Source organism: Halichoerus grypus, chromosome 2 (genome assembly GCF_964656455.1).
Source record: "Halichoerus grypus chromosome 2, mHalGry1.hap1.1, whole genome shotgun sequence".
NCBI classification, from domain to species: Eukaryota; Metazoa; Chordata; class Mammalia; order Carnivora; family Phocidae; genus Halichoerus; species Halichoerus grypus.
Window position 1 is genome coordinate 9,395,721 of NC_135713.1, and position 25,126 is coordinate 9,420,846.

Genomic DNA, 25,126 nt, shown 5'->3' on the forward strand with positions numbered 1-25,126 from the left:
TTTTAAAGAAACCAAAACCTGTCTTCATTTTCTTAACGGAAGAAAAAGAACTGCAGAACCTCAAGTAATTTTCTTTGCTGGTACTTTTGGGGAATTACCTGAGTTCTAGGGGATCCAGAGCGTTCAGGGTTCTGTAGCTCCGAGGCAGCAATTAGCAAGTTTTTACTACTTTCTTCCCCATCAGAGTCTTTCTGAAGACTTACCGAGGAGTGGGGAGAAGTGAAGCAAAGAATTCAAAAGGAGGGGCGCCGGGGGGCTCAGTCAGTTAAGCGCCCGACTCCTGATTTCAGCTCAGGTCATGACCTCAGGATCCTGACATCAAGCCCTGCACTGGGCTCCGTGCCCAGTGGGGAGTCTGCTTCTCTCTCTCTCCCCCCCATCCCTCCCCCCGCTCATGCTCTCTCTCTAAAATAAATAAATCCTTTAAAAAAAAGAATTCAAAAGGATTTTCCTTGTTTCTTACAGACTTTTGGTATATCCATGTAACCTACTGGCTACAGTTTTTATCACATTACAATAAATATACTTTGAATAATTTAACTACCAAAATGACAAAGAAAAATACTAGAGTGAGGTCTCAGATGTACTCACATATGCCAGCCTAAAAACATGTATATCTCCTATTTCTCCATAACTATTTTTATTTTCCTGAGCTGAAGCCATCAGTTGGTGGGAAATTAAATTTTACTATAATGAGGTGACTCTAGCCAGATTAAATAATTTAAATACTCGAATGCAGTCTTTACCTGTATGCTTATAATCAATACTCAGTATATCGGGGTCTGGTCTTCCCCTGTTCCTTCCCAAGATGGTGCCCGATTGGTATGTGACCTGGGTGCAAGGACAGGGATACGGACTCTCCAAATGCTCTGATGGTTCCTGCTCTGGGCTATTCACCAGATGAAGAGCTGGAGGGTTGCTGGTGCTCTCCTTCGGCATTCTGTCAGGTTTTGCTACAGAAGCTGGAGACTGGGGAAACTTCACAGTCTCTTCTCAGTCTCCGGTTAGGAAGGGTCAATTCCCTTCCCTACAGACTCAGGTAAATCAACAGGTGTTCTCAATCCTCTTGAGGTTTGGATGAATCCAGACCAAAGCAATCTTTGTTGGCTCCTCGATCACCTGGCCCCTTTGCCTGGTCTTGGCAACACCTTTGGCAAACTGTCTAGCAAAAGTCTCAACAGGCTCCTGGGCCCTGTCATGGCAGCTTCTGACTTATGCCCTGCTATGGGGATCTCACGGTGACATGGGAGAGCTATAAACAAGCCTGCACTCTGAAAAGAGCCTCACAATTTACTTTGATGAGACTGTTCTTACTTGGTAACATGAAAAGCTAGTGCTTCTCTTATTGCTAAATGTCCTACATTTATCTAATATGTCTCCTTCCTTCAGAACTTCTGGTTGGAAGAGGGGACACAGGACCACATGTCTGGTGGCCTGCTCCCCCTACTTTTGCCTCGCCTCTTTCCTACACCCACCAAGGCAGAAAATGTGAGCTCCCGTTTCTCATCTGATCCAGACTCAGACATGAAACCCTACAGTCTAACCTGCCTGTCCTGGTTATTGATATGTCACAGGGGATTAAAGACACGGAAAATTCTTTTATGTCTATGCATCCCATGACATTCATGACTCTGTCATGCTAAAAGATCAAGGAAGTCAACTTGAAAGCCAAAACTGACTCTCCATTCTGGGTAATATCTAATATCTCTTTCCCTAGAACTATAAATCTTAATGCCCAAACAGAAGGAGAATAGTGGAATGGAGCAAGTCTGCAGGTAGAAATTAAAATGCACTGGGGAGTCTGGGTGGCTCAGTCAGTTAAGCGTTTGACTTTTGATTTCACCTCATGTTGTGATCTCATGGGTAGTGAGACTGAGCCCTGCATGCTTAACATTCTCTCTCTCCCTCTGCCCTTCCCCCCAATAAAAAAATTTAAAGAAATTAAAATGCATTACTTTTATACTTGTAAAATATTACCCAAATGACATTTGTTCTGTCCCAAAATTAATAGCATAGCCTGTATTTACAAAACGCCATGGTAAATTAATATAAAAGGACAACAGTCCCAACTAAGATGTGCTCATAAAGGCTTTCAGATATTCAAATGAAATTCTCTTGACCATCTAACCTACCCACAGGATTTACCTTCTCAATTTACAGAATTACTCCCACTTGGATTTTTTTTACATGGCCTCTAAATCAATGTGCTACTTTGATATAAAGTCTTCTGTGAATGGGGCATTCACTAAGATAGTTGCCGTATTTTTATTAAATAAGCTGAGGAAATTACTCAAAACTTCAAGGCATTGTATGAGGTGGGTTTTAAAAGATGCTCACTCTCTGAACTCGCACTAAATGCCAGGTTCAGTTCATTCATGAGCTATTTGGCAATAGTCTGACAGCCCCAGGATTACCACAGTAACAGAAATTATCCTCCATGGTAAATTAAGCTTTCAGAGGGATTTACAATTCACAAATAAACCACCATTTATTGGGCAAAATACTAATGTCTGTGATATTCTCTCACAATGTTTTCCACATATTATAAAAATAAAATCTCTATCTATACCTTTAAGTCATATGAGATTTTTTGTGAATTTTGGTCAGTTGTCAAAATACTGTTCCCTATTATTTTCATACTGATTTAAAAAAATATATGTAACATACAAACTAAAGGCCTAAAATTCATTTGTAGGAACTTATTGAGTTGGGGGCACCTGGCTGGCTCAATCAGTGGAGCATTTGAGACTCTTGATCTCGGGGTTGTGGGTTCAAGCCCCAGTTGGGTGTAGAGATTACGTAAAAATCTTAAAAAAAAAAAAAAGAGAGAGAGAGAGAGAGAACTTACTGAATGGGACACTTGTTTATTCATGTCATTTTATGTAACTTTTACCTAAGAAAGAACCATAAAGAAATACTAAGTTCTACTTGATGGTATGCAACTAGCATTAAACACTAGTTGACAAGTATTTAAATATATAGTGAATAAGTGTACTTAACATCCACAACTTACTTTTTCTTTATTGTAAGTTACTTTATTATTTCACTTTGTCTCCATTAACAGTAAGAAATTCAGACAAAGATTATGTCTGAATTAAACCGTCTCTTTTTCTATATATGCCTCTTTTTGTGTGTGTGGTGAAAACACATAAGATCTACTTGCAAATTTCAAGTATATATTTTTATTAACTATAGTCACCATACTATATACATACATCTCCAGAACTTATTCCTCTTGTAACTGAAGGTTGATAGCCTCTGACCAGCATCTCTGCATCTCTCCCTCCTGCCAGCCAGCCTTGGGTAACCACAGTTCTATTCTCAGTTTCTTTGAGTTCAACTTTTTTAGATTCCACGTATAAGTGAGATCATACAGTATTTTATTTTCTGTGCCTGGATTCTTTCACTTAGTATAATGTCCTCTAGGTTCATCCATGTTCCTACAAATGGCAAGACTTCCGTATTTTTTAAGACTTAATAATATTCAATCATGTGCGTATATACATTTTTTTCCACATCTTCTTTATTCATCTGTTGATGGACACTTGCTGTTTCCATAACTTAGTTATTGTGAATAATGTTGCAATGAACACGCTAGTGAAGATATCTCTTCAAGGTACTGATTTCATTTCCTTTGCCTATGTAACCAGAAATGGAAGAGCTAGATCATATGGTAGTTTTATTTTTAGTTTTTTGAGAACCCCCTCATACTGCTTCCCATAGTGGCTGTGCCAAATCACAATCCCAGCAACTGTGAACAGAGGTTTCCCTTCTCCGCATCCTCACCAACACCCATTTCCTTTTGACTTTTTGATAATAAGAGGTGTAATCTTAACAGATGGGATACATTGTGGTTTTGATTTGCATTCCTCTGATAATTAGTGATTTCAAGCATCTTTTCATGGACCTGTGGCAAAAATGTATATTCAGGGGCTTCACCATTTTTTAATCAGGTTTGGTTTTTTGTGGGTTTTTTGTTTGTTTGTTTATTTTGCTATCGAGTTGATGAGCTCCTTATATATTTTGGCTATTAGCCCCCTATTAGATATATGGTTGCCCTTTCATTTTGTTAATGGTTTCCTTTGATGTACAAAATTTTTTAGAGTGATATAGTCCCACTTGTTTATTTTTGCTTGTGTTGCATGTGATTCTGTGTCACATACAAAAAGTCATTGTCAAGTCAATGTCAAAAAGCTTCCTCCCTATGTTTTCTTCTAAGAGTTTTACGGTTTCAGGTCTTAAATTCAAGTCTTTAATCCATTTGAGTTGATCTTTGCATAGGGTGTCAGACGAGGTCCAATTCATTCTTTTGCATGCAGATATCCAGTTTTCCCAACACCTTTTATTGAAGAGACTTCCTTTCCCCATTGGGTGTTCTTGATACTTTTGTCAAAGATTAGTTGACTTTTTAAGTGTGAGTTTATTTCTGGGCTGTCTGTTTTGTCCCATTGGTCTATTCATCTTTTCTATGCCAGCACCATACTGTTCTACTTACTATAGTTTTGTAATATAGTTTGAAATCAGGTAATGGGATGCCTCCCTCTTTTGCCTTACTTCTCAAGATTCCTCTGGCTGTTCAGAGTCTTTTGTGATCCCACAGAAATTTCAGGATTTTTTTCTGTGTTTGCAAAAAATGCAACTGGGATACTTATAGGGATTGCACTGAAACTGTAGATCACTTTGGATAGTGTGGACATCTTAACAATATTAAATTTAAATATATGACCACAGTGATTGATCTATGGAAGCTTCTCCATAAAATATGGCTCCTTTGTAGACCACAGTTCAGTAGCTAATAGTCATTTAAATTCTATTTCACTCAAATACAACTTTAAATAAACCATGTGACCCAAAATAAGAAAACAACAAATTGAGTTTACTAAGGGTGAGCTAATAGTTTTCCTCAATAGGAAGGATTCCTCATTCTTTAAGTAATGATATACATATTACTGATAAAGCCCATTCATGTAGCACCTAATGTGAACCAGTACTACATTAAGTGCTTTATATTTATTATTTTATGTAAACTTTAAAAACTAGTAAATAGGATGGCACTGTTAACTCCATTTGAAAGAGAAGAAATGAGTCTCAGAGATGTGTGGTAACTGGCAGAAAGAGAATATGAATAAAGTCATACCTTGACCTCTATGTTATACCTCTTCCATTAAGTTCCTAATAACTGTCTAGATCTGTATTTCTAACACTATGTTTTGGAAGGATGTCATAAATTATGGTACAATTTGAATTGAGAAGAAATTTGAGAACAAATTCTGGTGACATGATAAAAAAAATGATGAACAGTGTTTGATTTTCAAATTCTTCAAATCAACTTAATTCTAGGATAAAGAATTTCAGTCTAACAAAAGATTCAAATAATACCTGGTTTGTGTAACAAATGATTAATTTCAATATAGTAGGTGGGCGCCACGCCTTGGTATTCATGGTCTTGTGTAATTCCTGCCCTATGAGTAACTTTCCTCTAACCAACAACAGACAACATGGATTGGATATCATTTCCATGAATAGGCTAAAGATTGTGAATTTATATTGCTCGTAGACTCTCTACTGCTTCTTTGCTTGCACACGGTGATGAAGCAAGCTGCCATTCTGGAGAGGCCAACATGTTAAGGGACTGAGGGAAGTCACTAGCCAAAAGCCAACAAGGATATGAAGACCTCAATCTGACACTTGCAAGGATCTCAATGCTACGAAGAACTAATGATTGAGAATGGATGTGCATCCTTCCCCAATAAACCCTTCAGATGAAACTGCAGATCATGATTCAGGTCTTGTGAAAGACTATGAAACAGAGGGCCCATCTAAGCCATGCCCAGTTCCTTACCCACGGAAACCATAAGATGATGAATGTATATTGCTGTAAGCTGCTAAGTTTTGCATTTTTTGTTATAAAACAATAGATAATGATACATGCAATACTGCTGTTAAAACAAGTCAATTATTCTAACTACTGATAATTATATTTAATTCTAATTTCCCTGAATCCATATCCTAAGCATAATTTTAATACTTTTATCAACAATTCAAATATATATTGAACTAAATTAATGGGGATTATGTTCAAAAGTAAAACATTAATTAATACGAGAAGGATTAAAGAGCTACACATGGTGACGATTTCAAACTTTGATGCTTAGTGCCCTGCAAAAGGAAGATGAAAAGATCAAATTAAGGAAAACCACTAATGAAGCATGCAATTTTCCCCAATTACTGTGTTTTTGAGTTTGGGCTGAGTTACATTAGGAGGATTATTACAGTCAGTCAGGAATTTTACTGACTCAATTTGGTTCTCAAATATTTTCAAAGAACATATCTCATTATTTATTTTTTAGCTTACTTCTAAAGCATTTCAGCCATGGTTACTGAAACACACTAGTAGCCTACCCAAATTATTAATCACTGAGGATATTTTCATATCTGAAGAGAATAAAAATGGAAGTATAAATACCAGTCATTATAAAACCACTGAATTTTTTTAGCTGTTATATGGCTCATTTTCATTAACCAAATTAAAGTTATATATTTAATTTCATAAGGTAGAATAGTATTCTCATACCAGTGATAAATTTGGATGAAGGCATAATTCATAATAAAATATAAAGGGCTTCTAGGCTATTTGGTACTAGTTTAGTGCCATATTATACGATGGCACTTCAAAAATTAAATCTTTGGTAGAAATTATGAATGACGTCCAGGGAAATGCTTACGTGAAAAGTGTAAGGCACTGTGTGAGGCACTTCTAAATACTAAATTCCAAAGATTACATAGCTATGATCTGTCACCAGCATCCTCATCACAGATCTCTTCATTAGTATGGATACACGCATGAGAATAAAGTTAAACAAAGTGGAATAAGGACAGTTTTGCACTCTTAAGCACTTTCACAATAACATCAATAGCAAAATAATAAAAACAGTACTGGCAATTTAAATAAATTTTGGTATCATCAAAAAGAAAATTACTAAGCCATCAAGCATTCCTATTCCAACCTGGATACTCAGCAAAACAAGCTAAATGTAGAGTCCCTCTACTTGACACACTGACAGAAAGGCACTAGTGAGTTTTTTGTTTGTATTGCTTGACTATCTGCCTGTTATAGACAATTAATTGGTGAGTTATAATTATTATCTCGAAGTACAGCAAGTAGGACTAAATGGTTTAAATAATGCTTAAAATGATAAATTTTTAAAACACTGGTTTTGTTGATAGAGAAGTACATGAAAGGTGTTTAAAGCTGCTGCATCAGAGAAATATAAAATATGTCAGGTTAGCTTGGTGGAGAGTTCGGAACAGATAAGGAAGGGAAAGAAGCTGTGTAACTTCAAGGAAGAAGTTACACTGCCCTTAGACACAGGGAAAAAGGAATGCTCAGGTGATAAATACATCTCCTTGTAAGTTTTAACAGTCTTACATATTTTGTATAATGTCACAATTATATATAGACAGAGAATTTTAGAATACATTTATATTTGGAATTTCAGAAAACATATTCATAAATGATAATTTTTTAAATAAAAAATATTATTAGACAGACGCTCTTGTCACCAGGTCTCTCAGGATCCATCCAGACTTGAACGGAAATGAGTTATCCATAAGTACTGTTCTACCAATGGGAAATCACTCCATAAATGTCCTTAGTACCACAGTTAAAAATTCAATCGATATGCATTCAACACATCCCTCATCCCCAGACTTTTCACACAGGAAGCAAAAGCATTGCAGGAAGGTCAGCAAATGCTTTCACTCCAGGTTGGATGGAGGGGTGGTGGGTGGCAGTCCTAGAAACAAAAAGTGTTTCTTTTTTTTTTTTTAAGAGATGGGGACGAAGCATAGTGCTGCTGTGAGGTAATGGTTAGAGGATGCCAGACTGTGGGAGGTGAGAAGGGAGACAGAAAACCGCGTAACTGTGAAGGAACAGCAATGAGACCAGTATGATATACCAACGTAATAAATGCTGTTTATGACTTCTTTAAATTTACATAGTATTCCAACATATTAATACCCTGTGAACTGCCAAAAAACACACAAATTTACAGTAGTATTACTGGTCACCAAAATGGAGAGGGAAAGGAAACAATTGTGAGAATGCACAAGTGTTCTCATTAAGGCAGTATTGACCCAGACCATTTAGTGTCTCAAATGCCTCATAAATCTGGAATGTCCTTCGTGACAAACGTGTCAGCACACAAAATTTCCTAAATTCTCACACATTCTTCCCTTTCTGATTCATCTGGTGAATTGGGAGTTGGAAGTTGGTCATAGACAATGTAACCCTCCATCCTACCATCAGCAGGAAGCCGATGATAAAAAAGCACTTGACCAAATTCAACATCATAATAAAATTTTTGCAGACTAAGAATAGAGGGGAACAATCTCAATCTGACAAAGATCTAGAAAAAAGCTTATAGCTAAAATCACTCTTAATAATTAAAGACTTGATGGGGCACCTGGGTGGCTCAGTCATTAAGCATCTGCCTTCAGCTCAGGTCATGATCCCAGGGCCCTAGGATCGAGCCCATCAGGCTCCCTGCTTGGCGGGAAACTTGCTTCACCCTCTCCCACTCCCCCTGCTTGTGTTCCTGCTCTCGCTATCTCTCTCTGTCAAATAAATAAATAAATAAATCTTAAAAAAAAAATAAAGACTTGATGATTTCCCCTGAGAGTGAATGTACAGTAAGAATGTACCCTCTCACCACTTTTATTTAACATTGTCCTGGAGAGTCTAGCCAGTAAAATAAAGAAGAAAAATAAATAAAGGATACATTGTTTCAAAAGACAGAAATTGAAACAGTAATTATTCACAGACAACATCACTGGTTATGTACCTATTCCCAAAGAAACTACGTAAAGCTTACTAGAACTAGTAAGTGAAAACAGCAGGACTCTGCTTAATATAGAAAAAAAAAAAATATATATATATATATATATTTACAATGAACAATTGGAAATTGAAATTAAAAATCCCATTTATAATATCAAAGTATATGAAATATGTAGGGATAAATGTCAAAATAATTTCAAGATTTATGCAGTGAAAATTATAAAGCAATGATGTGGGAAATTTTTTAAAAGGTGTATTTTTTTCATGGATTGGAAGACACAATATTATATGTCTCAAATTAATCTTTAAATTCAATGCAATCCTAATCAAAATGTCTGCAATCACGGCTGTAGAAACTGAAAGGCTGACACTAAATTTTGCATGGTAAACAGAAGGACCAAGATTAATTTTAAAAAAAAGTTGAAAAAGAAGAGTAAAGGTGGAGGACTTACACTATCTCATTCAAGAACTCAGGTGAGGCTAGAATAATCAGGGCCATGTCTTTTTGACATAATAACAGAAACAGAGAATGAATGAGTAGAAGAGAATTCAGAAATATGACCACTCGCATATGTGGGTCAATTGCTTTTTGACAAATGTGCCAACATAACGCACTGGAGACAGGGTGTCTTCTTGACACCTGATACTGAAACCGGACAGACTGTTAAACACAAGCATGAAAAGAATCTCACACCATACATAAAACATCGACTTAAAAGGATCACAAACTTAAACTTAATGTGTGAAAATCCTAGAAGAAAATATAAGAGAAAGCCTTTAGAGCCCTGAGCTAGGCAAAGATTTCAAACAAACGACACAAAAGTTATGAGTGAGCAAAGAGAAAAAGTAAAAAAACAGAACTTCATTAAAATATAAATGTCCCATTCTGAGATATACTGTTAAGAACATGAAGAACAAGAAGATATTTCCAAAATACATAACTGATAAGAGACTTGTATCCAGGAGTTAGAAGCTCTTACTGCTGGAAAGCAGAACAATACAACTAAAAAGCTGGCAAAAAGATGTGAATGGACATTTGACCAAAGAAGCAATCAATGCTGAGGGCAACATCAGTAGCTATTAGGGAAATGCAAAGTAAACCGAGAGTGAAATCCCACTACCTACCTACTAAAATGCATAAAATAGAAATAAATTGAAACTACAGAGTGCTGACGAGGACGAGAAGAAATGGGAATCCTCATACACTGGTGGTGGGAATGGAAAAGTGCACAGCAATTCTGGAAGAGTTTGGTGATTTTTTTAAAAAAAATTAAAACACACTCAAGCATGTGACCCAAAAATCCCACTCCTTGGCATCTATCTACTCAAGAAACGAAACCATATGTCTGATATCTGCATGCAAAAGTTTATAGCAAATGTATTCATTATAGTTAATAACTGGAAACAATGTGCAAGTCCATTAACTAGTGAGTGAGTAGACAAACTATTGACGACATCCATAAAGAATTCTATGCAGCAATTTTGTATTGCAAGATACAACACAAAAGAACTTGCTTGGTGCAAGATACAACACAACAGAACTCAAATACACTAAGCTGAGTGAAAGAAGCCTGACATGAAAGGTTATATGTACATAGTATGAATCTCTTCCCTGACACTTTGAAAAAGGCAAAATTACAGGAACAGAAATCAGATGAGGTCGCCAGGGGTTGGGGATGGAAAGGGGGGATGACTCCAATGGGGCAAGACAGAGCTTTGTGGAATAACTGTTTCATATCCAACTTTGGGTAGAGGCTGTACACATTTGTCAAACCTCACTGGATTTAAACCTGAAAATAAGAGTTTTATTGTATGTAGGTTATACACCACATCCTCAATGTATCCTGAAACACACTTGAGTTTTAAAAAATATTAATTACATGACAGATCAAAAGGACTTCGGCAGCACAAACTAAATATCTGTGGGAGAGACAGAGACGCCTGGAGGAGGGAAGGGCATAGTTTGCTCTTGGAGCAGCCAGGGAGTAGCCTGAGGTAAAATCTAAGAAAAAGAGCGACTTTGGGGAATAAAATAAGGCACAGTGACAAAAAACTAACAATCTTAATATTTGCACCACCAAAATGCTTGCAAAAATATTAAGACAGCCCCCTTAGTAAACCTATGCATTTGAAAATAAATGCTTTACAAAATAACACCATGATTTCTCCCTCCGCTTCTCTCCCTCCCATGTCACCCATGTTTACTTTTACCTACAACACCTGCGAGCCCCAGTATCTACTGATTTTTCCTGTGCCTTCTCATTTTTCTCCCCTGGATACCATGAGAAGCCCAAATAAGTAACTGTCCAGTGTTGATTTCTGAATATAAGACAACCAGTGACTGGAAAGGCCTAAGTCAAACTGGAATACATGAACCCCTGTACCCCACAGCCTTGGGTTGGATACCACTGTGAGGGACCTCTCATTACATCACAGAGAAAGAAATTCTGACTCCCACCCTGGGAACCAGAACTACAAATACAGGTGGCAGGACCTCCCAAATCTCCTCATTTCACAGGTCTTTCAACTTGCCCCCTTTTCAGGTGAGCTCCCTCGTAGGAAACAGAGCTAACGGGCATTTTAGCATAGATGGATGAGGAGAGGAAGAAGAACAAGAATGTACTGAGCGCCTTCTCTGGGCTGGGCTCTGGGCTTACCCTACCCTATGCACAGTGTCCCACTCATCCTTCACGCCCCCACCACCGAACTTCCTTGCCCTCCAGCGAGGCTGTCCCACTCACAGAATCTGCTCAATACACAGTGCACACTAAACATAATAAATGGCAATTTAATATCAGTAATTGATAATAATAAAAAGACAACACCACCCCTGGAAGATAAATCAATTTACCTGTTTAAAAGAATTCATTTGCAGCCAATTGTTTTGACAGAATATCTAATAGGGGCTCATTTAAATTAAATTAAGTTAATCTAATATTTAAGATAGACACCAGTGAAGAATAGCTTATGGACTTACGTAGAAGTAAAATCAAAACCAGTTGCTAGAATATCTGAGGCACTTACTCCTTGTTGACCATGGAATACAGCGCATTTCACGCCACAGATTCATTCTTAGAAAACAACATATGAACTGTATCTATTAGTAGAGCAGGTGATCCTGTCAGAAGTGTTAAATGAGATGTTTCTTTAGATGATACTGATTGTACAATTTTCACTTTCAGAAGTCACATACCTTTTTATCAACTGTAATTCAACTATAAATACATATACACATATGTGTACATACATACATGCATATACATACGTAAATATTCTACACACACACACACACACACACATATGATACACTGTTTTTGTAAGTCCAGAGAAGTCTGGAAATTCACTGTTGTGGGTTTCCCCCGAGGAACCCTGATCCCCTCTGTAGCATAAGTTTTTGTGTAACTTTTGCCATTAGTCTACCGTCTCCCTTTTAGGTTTCACATTTTTTTAAATTAACAGTAAAAATTAACTTTTTATGTACAGTTCTACAAATTCTAACACATGTATAAGTTTGTGTAGCCACCACCACCCACAATAAAGACAAAGAACATACTCACCACCCAATAAATGCCCTCGTCCCTTTGTCGAACCCCCTTCTCTCTCACCTGTAACCACTGGTGCCCGCTGACCGGTTTTCTGTCACAGTTTTAGCCTCTCATAAATACCACAGAAATGGAGCCAAACAATGGGTAACCTTTTAAGACCGGCTTCTTTCCAAAATGCTTTTTAAATTGTAAATATGCAGCAGGGACATTTTTTCCAGTGATCAATATTTGAGGAACGAAACTGATAACACCTCATGACATTAGCGCTTGTATGGAATTTTTAGCAAACTAGGTTATTTATGTTTTGTGTTAACCAGCAGATGAGAAGGGAGGGAAGACTGGTCACTAGAAGAGGGGGCAATCTGGAATCTCAATGCAGAGCCCAACAGTTACGCCGCCGACCTCCCTGCTGGGTTTTATGTGACTGGATCTGCCCTGTTTCCTCAGCTTTTTTTTGAGTACAAGGATCTTTGGGGCACCAATCAGATCCTTTGGACAAGAAGTAGGAAGCTTTTCCACTTTTCTCAAAGAATTTTCATTTTTCCTTGAATCTGTTTTTTCAGCTCAAAGACTCAAGAACAAGTTCTAGTGTGAGAAAATAATGTACACAATTTCTGGTCACGAATATCCTCAGAGTCCAGTTGGTTACTGGCATTTCGGGTCATATTCCGAGAAGAAATCAATTCTGAAAACCGTCAGATGTATAGACTTTTGCTCTTAGTCATAATTCCAGGCCCTCCGCTCTTGTGCATTACAATGGCCCCCGTCTGTGACCGGCTCTCACCGCCTTCAGCCCCCAGGGCTACCTCCAGGCACCCCCTTCTCTTCCTGACCCGGGTCCCTCACAGAGGGACCATCGGTTTTACACACAGCTTCTGCCCTGAGACCACCACTCATGTTCCTTGTGCTTCCGCACCCTTGTATCCTCATGTTCCCTTCGCAGTGAACCTGCACTTCCCACCACCCCAGATGGAGCCTCAGATCTCCTACATCCTCCTCTCCCCACGGAGGAGCCTCGAGCTTCTCCGCAACTCAGGCCTTTGCTTCCACCAACATCATAATTCCTGGGATTCACTCATGCTTCTTGGGATTCCTTTTCTGCCAGCTCCACATTTTTAGATTCCCCTAGCTGTCCTTGCAGGATTTTGACAACAGCAGGCACATTTATTTAACATTTTCTCTGCCAGGTGTGAAGGAAAACCTGTCCGAGAATACTGGTTCTCAAACAGGTGTGTATCAGAGTCAGCAGGGGGATTCGGTGAAAATGCAGAGACCCAGGCCCTTTACATGAACATCTGCCTTTTTTTATGATTTATCAGCTCTTCCAGCTAAGATTCTGATACATGGGGACATTTGAAAGAGCCTGCGATGGATCTGGGGTACTATGACTCAGCTACCTCAGAAAGTTCAGAGTAAATGACTACTTAAGTCCTATGTTGTAGAATAAAAATCAGGCCCTGGAACAGACTGACCCAACTCATGCCCCACTTCCTGAGCCTATCTTGAAATTTTGTTTATTTTTAATATTCTTTGCTAGAAAGAGAGTATCAATATTAAATATTATATTGCATCCATTTCTGAAGTATACTTTTTCACCCTTTAATGTCTTTGATATGGGATTGTGCTTTAAAATCTGTATTTTAAAAATGTTTGCTGGCATCTTTTCTGTCATATTAGCACTGAATAGGGCATCTTAAAATTAAACATTTAAAAATAAGAAAATCCTACTCTAACTCAAAGTTGAAAGTTACAATTCAATTAATATTATAGAAATAAGGTATTAGTATGATACAATATTAAAAGATCTGATTTAACTCAGTCCAGAATATTAACATATAAAAGTATAAAAGAAGAAGAAATATCATGGTGATCTAGTACCTAATCACCCGGAGAAGTGAAGTCTTTCCTTCCAAAAGTCAATGTGGTCTGTTAAGAGCATGGAAGGGTGGGGCATAGACCACATTCCAGTTTTGGATTTCTTGACTTGTAGTCACCAAACTCAGGTTCCTCATGAGAACCTTTCAGGAAACAGTGTTCCAGAGTTGTCTATTTCTGTGTCACAAACTACTTCAGACTAAGTGATATAAATCAATGATGATTCTTTAAATTATTACTATCTATCATGGCTCCAAGGGTTACTTGGGCTCAACTAGGTGGAGTTCATTCAGGTTCTTAGAGGGGGTTGCAGTCAGATCCTGAGTGACTGTGTCTAGAAGCCTCTTACAAATCTGATGCCTAGGATGGGAAGACACAGACAGCTGGGAGCTGGAACATCTGGACTCCTGGGGCACCTCTCTTGATATATGTGGCCTGTTCATGAGGTCTCTCCAAGATGGTGTCTTCAGGCTAGTCAGATTTCTAACATGCAGGCTCAAGGCTCCAAAGGTGGGTGTCTCCAGGGACAGAAAGAGAAAGAAAGAGAGACAAAGAAACACAGAGAGCCTATGGAAAACTCTTTATGATCTAGCCTAGGTAGTGATGATTCTGCTACAACATATTTGTTAGAATTGAGTCACTAAAGCCAGTCTCTATTCAAGAAAAAAATAACTAAATTTGTGGATATGTTTTAAAACTGCCACAAAGAGAGGAATCTTATTTATTTATGTTTGTTTATTTCAAGTTTTTAGTTAAATTCTGGTACGTTAACATACAGTGTAATATTGGTTTCAGGAGTAGAATTTAGTGACTTAACACTTACGTAACACCCAGTGCTCATCACAAATGCCCTCCTTAACGTCCATCACCCATCTAAGCCCATGCCCCACCCATCTACCCTCCAGCAACCCTCAGTTTATTCTCTATAGTGAAGAGTCTCTTATGGTTTGCCTTCCTCTCTTTTTTCCCCCTTCCCCTGTATTCATCTGTTCATTTGTTTCTTAAATTCCACATATGAGTGAAATCATATGGTATTTGTCTTTCTCTGACTGACTTGTTTCACTTAGCATAATACACTCTAGCTCCATCCATGTCATTGCAAATGGCAAGATTTCATTCTTTTTTGATGGTTGAGTAATATTCCACTCTGTATATATACCACATCTTTACCCATTCATCAGTCGATGGACATTTGGGAAAGAGGAATTTTAAATATAAGTTATCATTCTCTGAACACTAAGGTCAAGTCTTCCACTTTAAATAATCTCTACTGGGAAAATTAATCACTGAAAAATCTCTTATCTTTATTCTTAAAAAAGTTATAAAAGTTACTGTAATATTTTTGATTAGTAGGAAAAAAATAACTACATGTAAGTTATCTGCTGAGACAAACAGAACTCTAAACAACCTAAAAAAAACAGACAAAAAAACCAACAACTCAGAGATACACAATGCATGTCTTTCCTAAACACCAACTGGATGAATACAAAAACCTCTCAACAAAATTGCTTAAAAATCATAAATAATATTTCTTTATGAAGTATTCATTGTTTACTACCATGTGTTCAAGATCATTTTTAAAATGCATTGTGAAAGGATAGGTGTCCCTCGAAATTAATTATCTCAGGTTACTGGATGGTTTTCTTATCTATGGACTGCATCTAGAGAAATGTGAGGCCTACTGACTTGAATAATCAAAACAATAAATATGCTCTATATGCTTGATATTTTTCAATGAAACAAACATTAAGTGGGCAGATGATTCTCTAATTTGGACTCAGTTTTAAAGACTTGAACATTTGGATTCAAATATTGCAAACTGGACCCATCAAAACAATTCTGTGTCGGGGCACCTGGGTGGCTCAGTCGTTGAGCGTCTGCCTTCGGCTCAGGTCATGATCCCAGGGTCCTGGGATCGAGCCCCACATCGGGCTCTCTGCTCAGCGGGAAGCCTGCTTCTCCCTCTCCCACTCCCCCTGCTTGTGCTCCCTCTCTCACTGTCTCTCTCTCTCTCTGTCAAATAAATAAATAAAATCTTAAAAAAAAAAAAAAAAACAATTCTGTGTCACTTCGTCTTATTTAAGAGTCATGGTGCCTGTGCATAGAAAGCCATGCTGTTTTGGGTAAAGAGTCTTCAGAGGTAGTATCCTGAGGTTAATTTTCAGTAAAAGGTGGGCACAAGGGAAATGATAGGTTTAACAGGAAGTAATGTCAGTAAAAAATATATTCAACTTTAAAACAAGAAACACCCAAAAACTGTCTGTTTGTCCATGTGTTACAGATTAAAATGATTTAGAAACTTTGCTTTTTAAATGTGCATACCTATCCCAACAGGCAGCCACTGACAAACTTTAAAAATGTGTTCACTGTCCTAGGGAAATATTTAAGATATTTTCATGTTAATGGTATTAATATAACCAACCTTATTTTAAGCACCATCCTGAGTGCCTGAAATACATGATTTCATTGAATTCTCACTACAAGCCCATAAGGCCAACGACAGCCTCTCAACTTCAGATCTCAGAAATCTACTCCAGACATCACCCAATTTTCTACAAATGCTCACAGAATCATTTCAGCTCCTACAACAATCAACAATGAAAGAAAAGGAGCAACAACCTTCCAACACGCAACCTTCACCCTCTCATTTCTTGACAGTTCATTTTAGAAACCCCTTTCTTCTTGTGCCACTTCCTTACCAAGTTTCAGCATGACCATCAGCCTTATAGGACATCTGACACCCAGATTAGTATTAATTCATCCCAGACAAAATAAGAAGAAACTAATGAGACACTGCACACCCCCACCCACCAGCCCCAGAAGGTACTGTAGTGAAGACGCCAATTAAACCTGGAATATGGATCACTGGATTTCAGCCTTGAATTGATTAAATCAGTAAAAATATTTTCTGACCAGACACCGTGTGGCAGGCTCCAGGACAAAAGAAATAAAACGACAAGTGCCTGTCCTCTTGGAGCTTCCATGCTAGAGGTTGAGGTAGATGGAACAAATAGCAAAGTCAAGTCACAGTGGTTAAAAAAGGAAATGAAGGAAGACAAGTTGAGTAGAGACCCTGGCAGGAGAGGCCTCGTTGGATTGGTGACATTTCAGCAGAGGTGACATTACACATTACAGCTTGACTTAAAACTGGCCTGCTTTCCCTGGACAAATCATATACCTTCTTCATGTCCAAGTTTCCTGATCTGTAAAATTAGGGATTGGCCTAGAATGGCATTGAATGGACCTTCGAACACTGCGGTTCTATGACTCGGAGACCTTTTATTCAGAAGTAAGCCTTACAGTGAAAAGTTTACGCCACTGGCCAATCCAAAGACTCTCTGATTCCAGTGGAACCGAGATATCAGTCTATCACCATGCTGCATTCCCTTATGAATCTTTCCCCTCTAAAAGCAAGGTCTGCTCTCTTCTTTTTAATCTAAGAAGGGTGTTCAAATAGTAAATACTCTTATGCAATAGACACAATATTTCTTCTTTTTTTTATATCCCATGACCTACTTATAACTGGAAGCTTATACCTTTTGACTCCCTTCACTCATTTTACCCACCTCTGATCCCCCATTCTAGCAGCCATCAATCTGTTCTCTGTATCCACAAGCTTGGTTTTGGGTGGTTTGGTTTGTTGTTGTTTTTTTTTTCCCCAGATCCCACATATAAGTGAGATCATACAGTATTTGTTTTTCTCTGTCTGACTTATCTCACTCAGCTTAAGATTGTGAAGTATCTCTTTAATAGTTGTTTATATTTAATATATTGAAATAATACGTTGGATGTGTTGGTTTAATTCAAATCCAAAATTAATTTCTCCTGTTTCTATTTGCATTTTTTAACATGGCTACTAGAAAAATTTTAAATTGCCCGTGTGGCTCCCATTTTATTTCTACTGGACAGTACTTCTTTAGAGACAACCAGAGTAGGCAGGTAGTCCTTATAAAAATGTGGAGCCCCACTGTATGAGAGAAATACTAACTTGGCTCAGTCTGAAACCAAGGATTACAACCAGGCCTTAATGTTGTTACATGATCAAGGGCAGGCAAAGAATCTTCTCCGCGTTTTCCGAAATGCCCAGTAGGGAATGCTATCACTCCCATGCATTCATCACTGAATCTGAGAGTCATGAAAAGGTTGTATTTCTTGTCTTACAAAATAATCTGAAAATACGGTGATGAAAAAGAAACAAGAACACCTAACTACCTATCAAAAAACATTGTCTCATGAGCAGTTCCCAATACACTCTCTTTTTCTCCAGAGAATACAGCAGTTCATTTTATTTTGTCTTTAGAGAATGATTGGTGGGGTGGAAGTCCAGGCAATAACATGAGCAGAAGAACTGACATCCTTGATTGCAGATGAACACTTTCCTGAAGATGCCACTTACCCTTGCTAAATGTCCTCATGGACAAATTACACATCATCTATTAGAACAAATATTGCCATGTTGAGACTGTCAATGTATCCAGCCAGGCTGCATCAGTATGGCAGAAGGAAAAAATAAATAAGTGAAGCTTCTCTGTGTCCATAGTACTGATCCCAACAACATATAATCAAGACTGACAACAGAGTTTAGCAAAAAATATCTATCTCACCATTATGATATTGCGGATAATAGCAAAGAAAATAACTACCTGATCTTGATTCCAATGTAAAGTGATGAAATTTGGGTTCACATTTCACTAGTTCTAAGTAGTTCATCTTCTGGATACCCATTACAAATGCTAAATGATTATTTGTAGTCCTAAGAGATGAACTCTGACCCTATGTGGATCAATGAAATCTCAAAAAGTAAATTTTTTCAAGGGTCGTTTGGTTGATTTTAATAGAACCAGGTTTTTGAAGGCAAAAAAAAAAAGAATATATTATTTGATCTGACACAGAATCTGAAGAGTAGTTTGATCTATCTTCAAATTATGAAATACCTATAACCCAAAGAGGTTCACACACTGCTGTCTCATTTCAATTTAGAATCTAGAGAACTCCATCTGAGTCCTAGCTCTCATCATGGTCAAATTATTGAGATTTCCATTGGCTCAGAGCCTAAACAGGGCATTGATGTTGTACTGCATTCTCCTCCTGGCTCTAACTTTCCATATTTCTATGTAAATGGAGAGGGAAAAAATAAGACTACCTATTTAACCAGAGAAAACCCACATTTATCCAAATAAAACCTGGGTGATATTTAAGAACATCCCTGTAAAAATATTTTTAATACATATTTCTAAGAAGGATGTGTAACAGTTCCCCAAAGACTTTTTAAAATTTATAAAGCCATCTCTCTTGAAAGCATTATGAATCCTCCTAAGGAATGGATAGATTGAAACACACACATACACAGACACACACACACACACACACACACACACACACGTGCACAACATTCCTTGCCAGATTTTAAAGTCTAATAACGCAACTCCTGAAGCAAATTAGGATTTGCATTTGCAGATTCCCATTAAAATGAAAGCAATCTCCCAGCTACAATTATTTCACTCATTCTGAAAATTGGGAAATCTGTTTTAGCATAAAGCAGCGTAACCCAGAATGTCTGTATCACTTTGTTTTTAATTATAGAACTGATGGATTCATGGAGCACCTGTTGTTTACTTTAATCCCAGCGATTTCAGAGATCCCATGTTTATCTTGTTGCCAGCCTTTTGATGCATTGATGGTTCTTTAAAAAAAAAAAAAAAAAAAAAATCCCAAGAGCTAAGTCCGTTTTCTTATTAATCATTATATTCACGTAGGAAGCTACTTTTTCACCACTAAACCTCATGTATGGTAAGTCTTACTAGTGTCTCACTCAAGCTGCATGGCAAGTGTCCAACTTGCATGTCACAATTTGCATTGCAGACAGGCAGGTGAGATGAGCTATCCTATACCTGAGTGCCCAGGGAGCTACTGCCTTGGCAAACCAGAGCTGGAATGTGCCCAGAACTGGGTCACCTAATGGGGCATGGCAAAGACCTGACTCTCCAATGGTTTGATGGCTAAGGATTTGCAAAGGAGTCAGTGCTGTGTTGGGAGAGCAGTTCCGAGATGGAAACCAGCTTTCTGTCCCAACTTTTAGTACGTGAAATAACCAGGGTCGTCGACAACTGGTCTTCCTACCACTGTAATTAAGACCTGCCAGTCTGCTTTATAAAATCAGGGCCTTAACATGTCTTTAAAAAAAGATAACTGCTGCCATCGCTTATCTTTGGCACAATGCTACAATTTAGTAGGTACATAATAAATATCAGTTCGATAAATAAAAAGTTCTCATCCACTCCATGGTGACTGTTAGGGACCAAATTGCGTCCCCTCCCCCTGCAAATTCCCATGTTGATATCTTAACCTTCAGTACCTCAGAATGTGACCTTATATGGAAATAGGGTCACTGCAGATGTAATTAGTTAAGACGAGGTCACACTGGAGTAGGGTGAGCCTCTAATGCAATGTGACTGGTGTCCTTCAAAAAGGAACACCATTAGAAAAGGCATGCATACGCAGAGAACGTCACGTGACAGTGAAGGCAGCTATGGGGGTGATGTAGTAGAAGCAAAGGAAAGCCAAAGATTGCCAGCAACCACAGCAGTTAGAAGAGGTGTGGAACAGATTCTCTCTCACAGCCCTCAGAAGGACACCGGGACCTCAGACTTCTAGCCTCCAGAAGTGTGAGATAATAAATTTGTTATTTAAGCACCCAGTCTGTATAATTGTTACAGCAACCCTATAATACTAACACAAACTAATACAGTAACCAACACAACCTATGACTTGACACTTTAAATATGGAAAAATCTAAATATGAATAAATTCAATAGAATATGAAAGGCAAGAAAAATTTAAGGGGTGTTTATCTCTATATTTAATGTTTAGATCCCTAAGTATTGCATCTAGTCTGTATTTAGATAAGCATAAACAGATGATCAACTAAATTAAATGAGAACATCTAGAACATAAAGCCTTCTGAAAAAAGAAACTTCATTTTGTACACTGACACATTCCCCAGTACCTAAAAAACAGCCTAGCAACATTATGGCCATAAACCATAATGATTTCTTTAATGAATGAATGAATGGCTAATACAGAGAAGTATAATTAAAAATACAGTGGCAGATAGGTGAACATGCTTAATAAAATGCTAAGAACTGAACTGGAAATAGGTTTATATAAAAAGCAACTATTTCTTTTACCATTTTTACTGGAAGAATTTTGTGATTTTTTTTTAAATCAAGTATGTCAGTCACTAAAAAAGAAATCCTAGTAGAAAAATTAGAAATACGCCATATGTTGTCAGCTTGAGAAAAAATACAAGTACAATGACAAAAAATTTTTTAACATTTCAAAGAAGGATTTATCAAATTTCTGCCTCATGCTGTGCAGAAGGCAAAGTTGCTGTGTCTTTAAAGGGTAATCAGAAATCAACAATGTGGAAACAGTTACTGAAGGTTTTAAATGAAAAGCATAACTATGCCAACATATCCATAGATACCTGCCTCAATGAATTACTTCTACATTACAAGTGATATATTAAAAAACAACTTTCAATAACAATATTAATTATATTAAAATTGGGCCATTGTGAAGAATTCTGTTATTTAATGCTTATCTTTAATATATTTTAAGATACCAAAGAGAATTTAAGATTCTTCTAGTGATAAGAACTTTTCTATACTTCTACACATAATTTTCACAGATTTCATCCTGTACAAGGCAAAATTTTGCCTCTGTCCTTTCTACCTTTAATTTCTTTTGGTCAAAAATGAATGGTAAAATATTCACCAAACTTCTCCCTTGTGTTCAAACTCTGTTAGGTTCAATGTGAGAAAAAAACATGACATCGTCTAAAATGGTATGTCTTTAAAAAAGAAAAAGAAAAAAGGACCTCCAATTTTAAATACATGTACTGTAAACTTCCCTAAACACAGACAATATACAACTAGTCTAACTGTTCCTAAATTTACAGCAATTACAGATATAAATTTTAAAATTATAAAATAAACCACAATAAATATAATTCAAATTCACAGCATCAGTACAGTGTGTTTGATGATGCTGTTTAGGAAAATAAATTACCACCTACATCTTCATACTATGAGAATTTTTGACTGCAAGCAGGTTGGTGCCCCAACCCCCATGATGTTCAAGGGTCAATTCTGTGTGTGTGTGTGTGTGTGTGTGTGTGTGTTGTTTCTCAGGAGAACCCTAATACATTTACCAATGACAATGTACACCTTTAAGGATAAAATATAACAAATATCTGTACACGTGGTTCATCATGGAGCAGATTTATTACAATATTTAAATGCCACCAGAAAGATCCTGGCTTAAACTCTACCTTTCAGGAGAAGAAAAGTCTTTACATGATTGAAAGAAATGGTGCTCTGTTTCCTCAGCTCTAGTTATTTCTTAAAGGAATTTCCTAACTGTCCTCTGGAGCCTGATGGTAACTGGCTTCATCCATCCACAGTCAACAGGAGCAGTTCACTTTCTGCTGCCTTGTTAATCAACACGGAGCCTATGTGGTGATCCCACTTTTAAAGTCATTCAACATAGTCTAACCAGGACCTTCTCACAGAAGGGCTGTATTCTGCTTGTAGTACTGAATCAACCAGCAATAGTGTTTATATTTCTGGGAGTTTGCTTGGCCTACATGTTGCTGCCAAGTCTTCATTTTGGCAGTGGACAACTCCATTTGTGATTTTGGTAAACACAGTATGTTTCATAGAGTGCTGATCATAAAAGTAATCTCAAAAATCTAAGTCTTCATACCCAAAAGCCTAACCAGAACAAGCTATTTATATTTTAATCAGTGGTATGTAATTGCTTAGGACAGAGGGCAGCTGAACACATTCCATGATTTCGAGAAAGGACAAGTAAATATTTTGAGTGAGTATGATTCCTAGTCAGACCGTCATAGCATGTCTTCTCCCACCTCAAGTTAGCCATCAGCTTTCTTTCCCTCCCCATCTCTGGTGTTCTCCCTCTCCACATTACGAATTAGCTTGCATACCTTGACCCTGCTCTCTCCTTAACTGTATCCAATGTTATTCGTTGTTGTTAGTCCCCCTTTCCTTTACCTCTTTGACTCATTAGCTTTCCGTCATTAACTACATATTTTGCAGTGCCCACCAAGGGCAATGACTCCCAGGCTCAGCCCAAGAATGTCACCCAGCAACTAACCTCAATATGCTCCCTGTAAAGCCACTCATTATAATCAAAGGTGATTATAATTATAAAAGTCCAAAAGGCATTCAAAAGAAAAGTGTATTCTTCAAGTTAGGAAAAAAAACCATAATGGAATCCTTGTTGAACAGGACAGACAACACTTGATCCGTACAATTCTGAACCACTATTTTCCTCCCTTGACACTAAGTGATGGTCTAATGCAATAAAGAACAATAACAAGAATCAATAGAGAACTGAGAAGCCCACGTGAGAAACTTCTTTGAGTAAACATGGGGCATTTCCAGGTATGCAGCATCGTGCAGAGAAAAGGGCTGAGAGCTCCCTGTCCTGAAGGAGCCTCTGACAGTATCTCAGCTCAGAGAAGCTACGGGAGAAACTCCACATACCCTGGGGTGACACAAACATGATCGAGTTCAAAATGTACAGTTAGTGAAAAGATACTATATATTTAAATTAAAACCTTCAAAATTTTTGCTTAAATGGAGTTTGAAAACTTTCTTTCCTAGATCTTGGAATTGCACTGACCCTCTCTGGAAACAGCTCATGGGATACCTCTGAAACACAGGCAGCTAAGAAATGTAATGGAGGGCTACAAAACACGTATTGTGATTATTTGTTCACAGAAGACCCAATTAATTACTCATCAGAAAGAAAAGAGACAGCTGGAAATGAACAGGAAACTGATTTGATCATGTGTCTGTCTCTCACGGATGACGGTCCCCGTGATCTCTCTGAGAGTCCCTGCCATGTCTCTCCTTTCTTTTCCCTTTGTCTCATCTGTTTCTCTACATCTTTCTTGCAATGTCTTTCTTTTTTTCTTTTTGAACCTTTTTCTTTTTGAACTTGTTTTCCTATTGAACATCATCAAATCAATTTCCAACCTAGGAAACTTAAAGCATCTCAAAATTGAGAACTGAGTCAACTTCTTGAAGTATCCACTTGTTCCCCAACGTCTCCCAGATTTTCCCATTTTACGGGAGATACCCCATGCAGTTCTTCCTCCCGTGACCATCCCTTTGCTAAACTCATGGCAATACTCAGTACTGCCTTTACAGCATTTTCAGGTTTCTTTACCACCAAAGTCTTGACTAATCTTCTTGTCTGGCTTCATGGACATCATACTCTGCTGGTTTTCCTCCTACTTCATTGGCATTAATTACCTCTTCTCCCTGACCCCCTAATAACACCTGTATCAGGGCTCGGTGGTCCTACATCCTCTTCTCTATTACACTCACTTCCTTGGAGATCTCATCCTGGGGGCTTTAAATAGCAACAGATGCTGAAGAATCTCAAGTCAACATACTCAGCCAGGACCCCACACATATCCCCCCACCCCCTGTCTTTGCAACACTGACATTTGGATGCCAAGAGGCATCCAAAGGGAACTCAAGACTGATCTCTTAAGCTTAACTACCTCTCAAGCCTGCTCCACCCACATTCTTCTGTTTCTCATTCGGTGCCAACTCCATCCTCCACAATTGTTCAGGTCAAAAGTCTTGGGAATCACTCTTGACTGAGCTTTTTCTCTCCCACCTCACACACAGTCCATCAGGTAATTCACTTGTCTCAATCTCCCAGGTATATCCAGCTTATCCCCTCTCACACCTCTACTGGTCTCGTTCCTCAGCCTGAGTGCACATCATCACTCACTTGGCTTGATACGGTCTCCACTGTATATCCCTAC

The 25,126-nt window shown here is 37.9% G+C and overlaps 1 protein-coding gene across 4 annotated transcripts in view; it reads right to left on the reverse strand.

Moving 5' to 3' along the window:
* Nucleotides 1-25,126, reverse strand: part of CTNND2 (catenin delta 2) — an 892,725-nt gene that overhangs the window by 823,007 nt on the left and 44,592 nt on the right. The gene's annotated exons all lie outside the window — the stretch shown is intronic.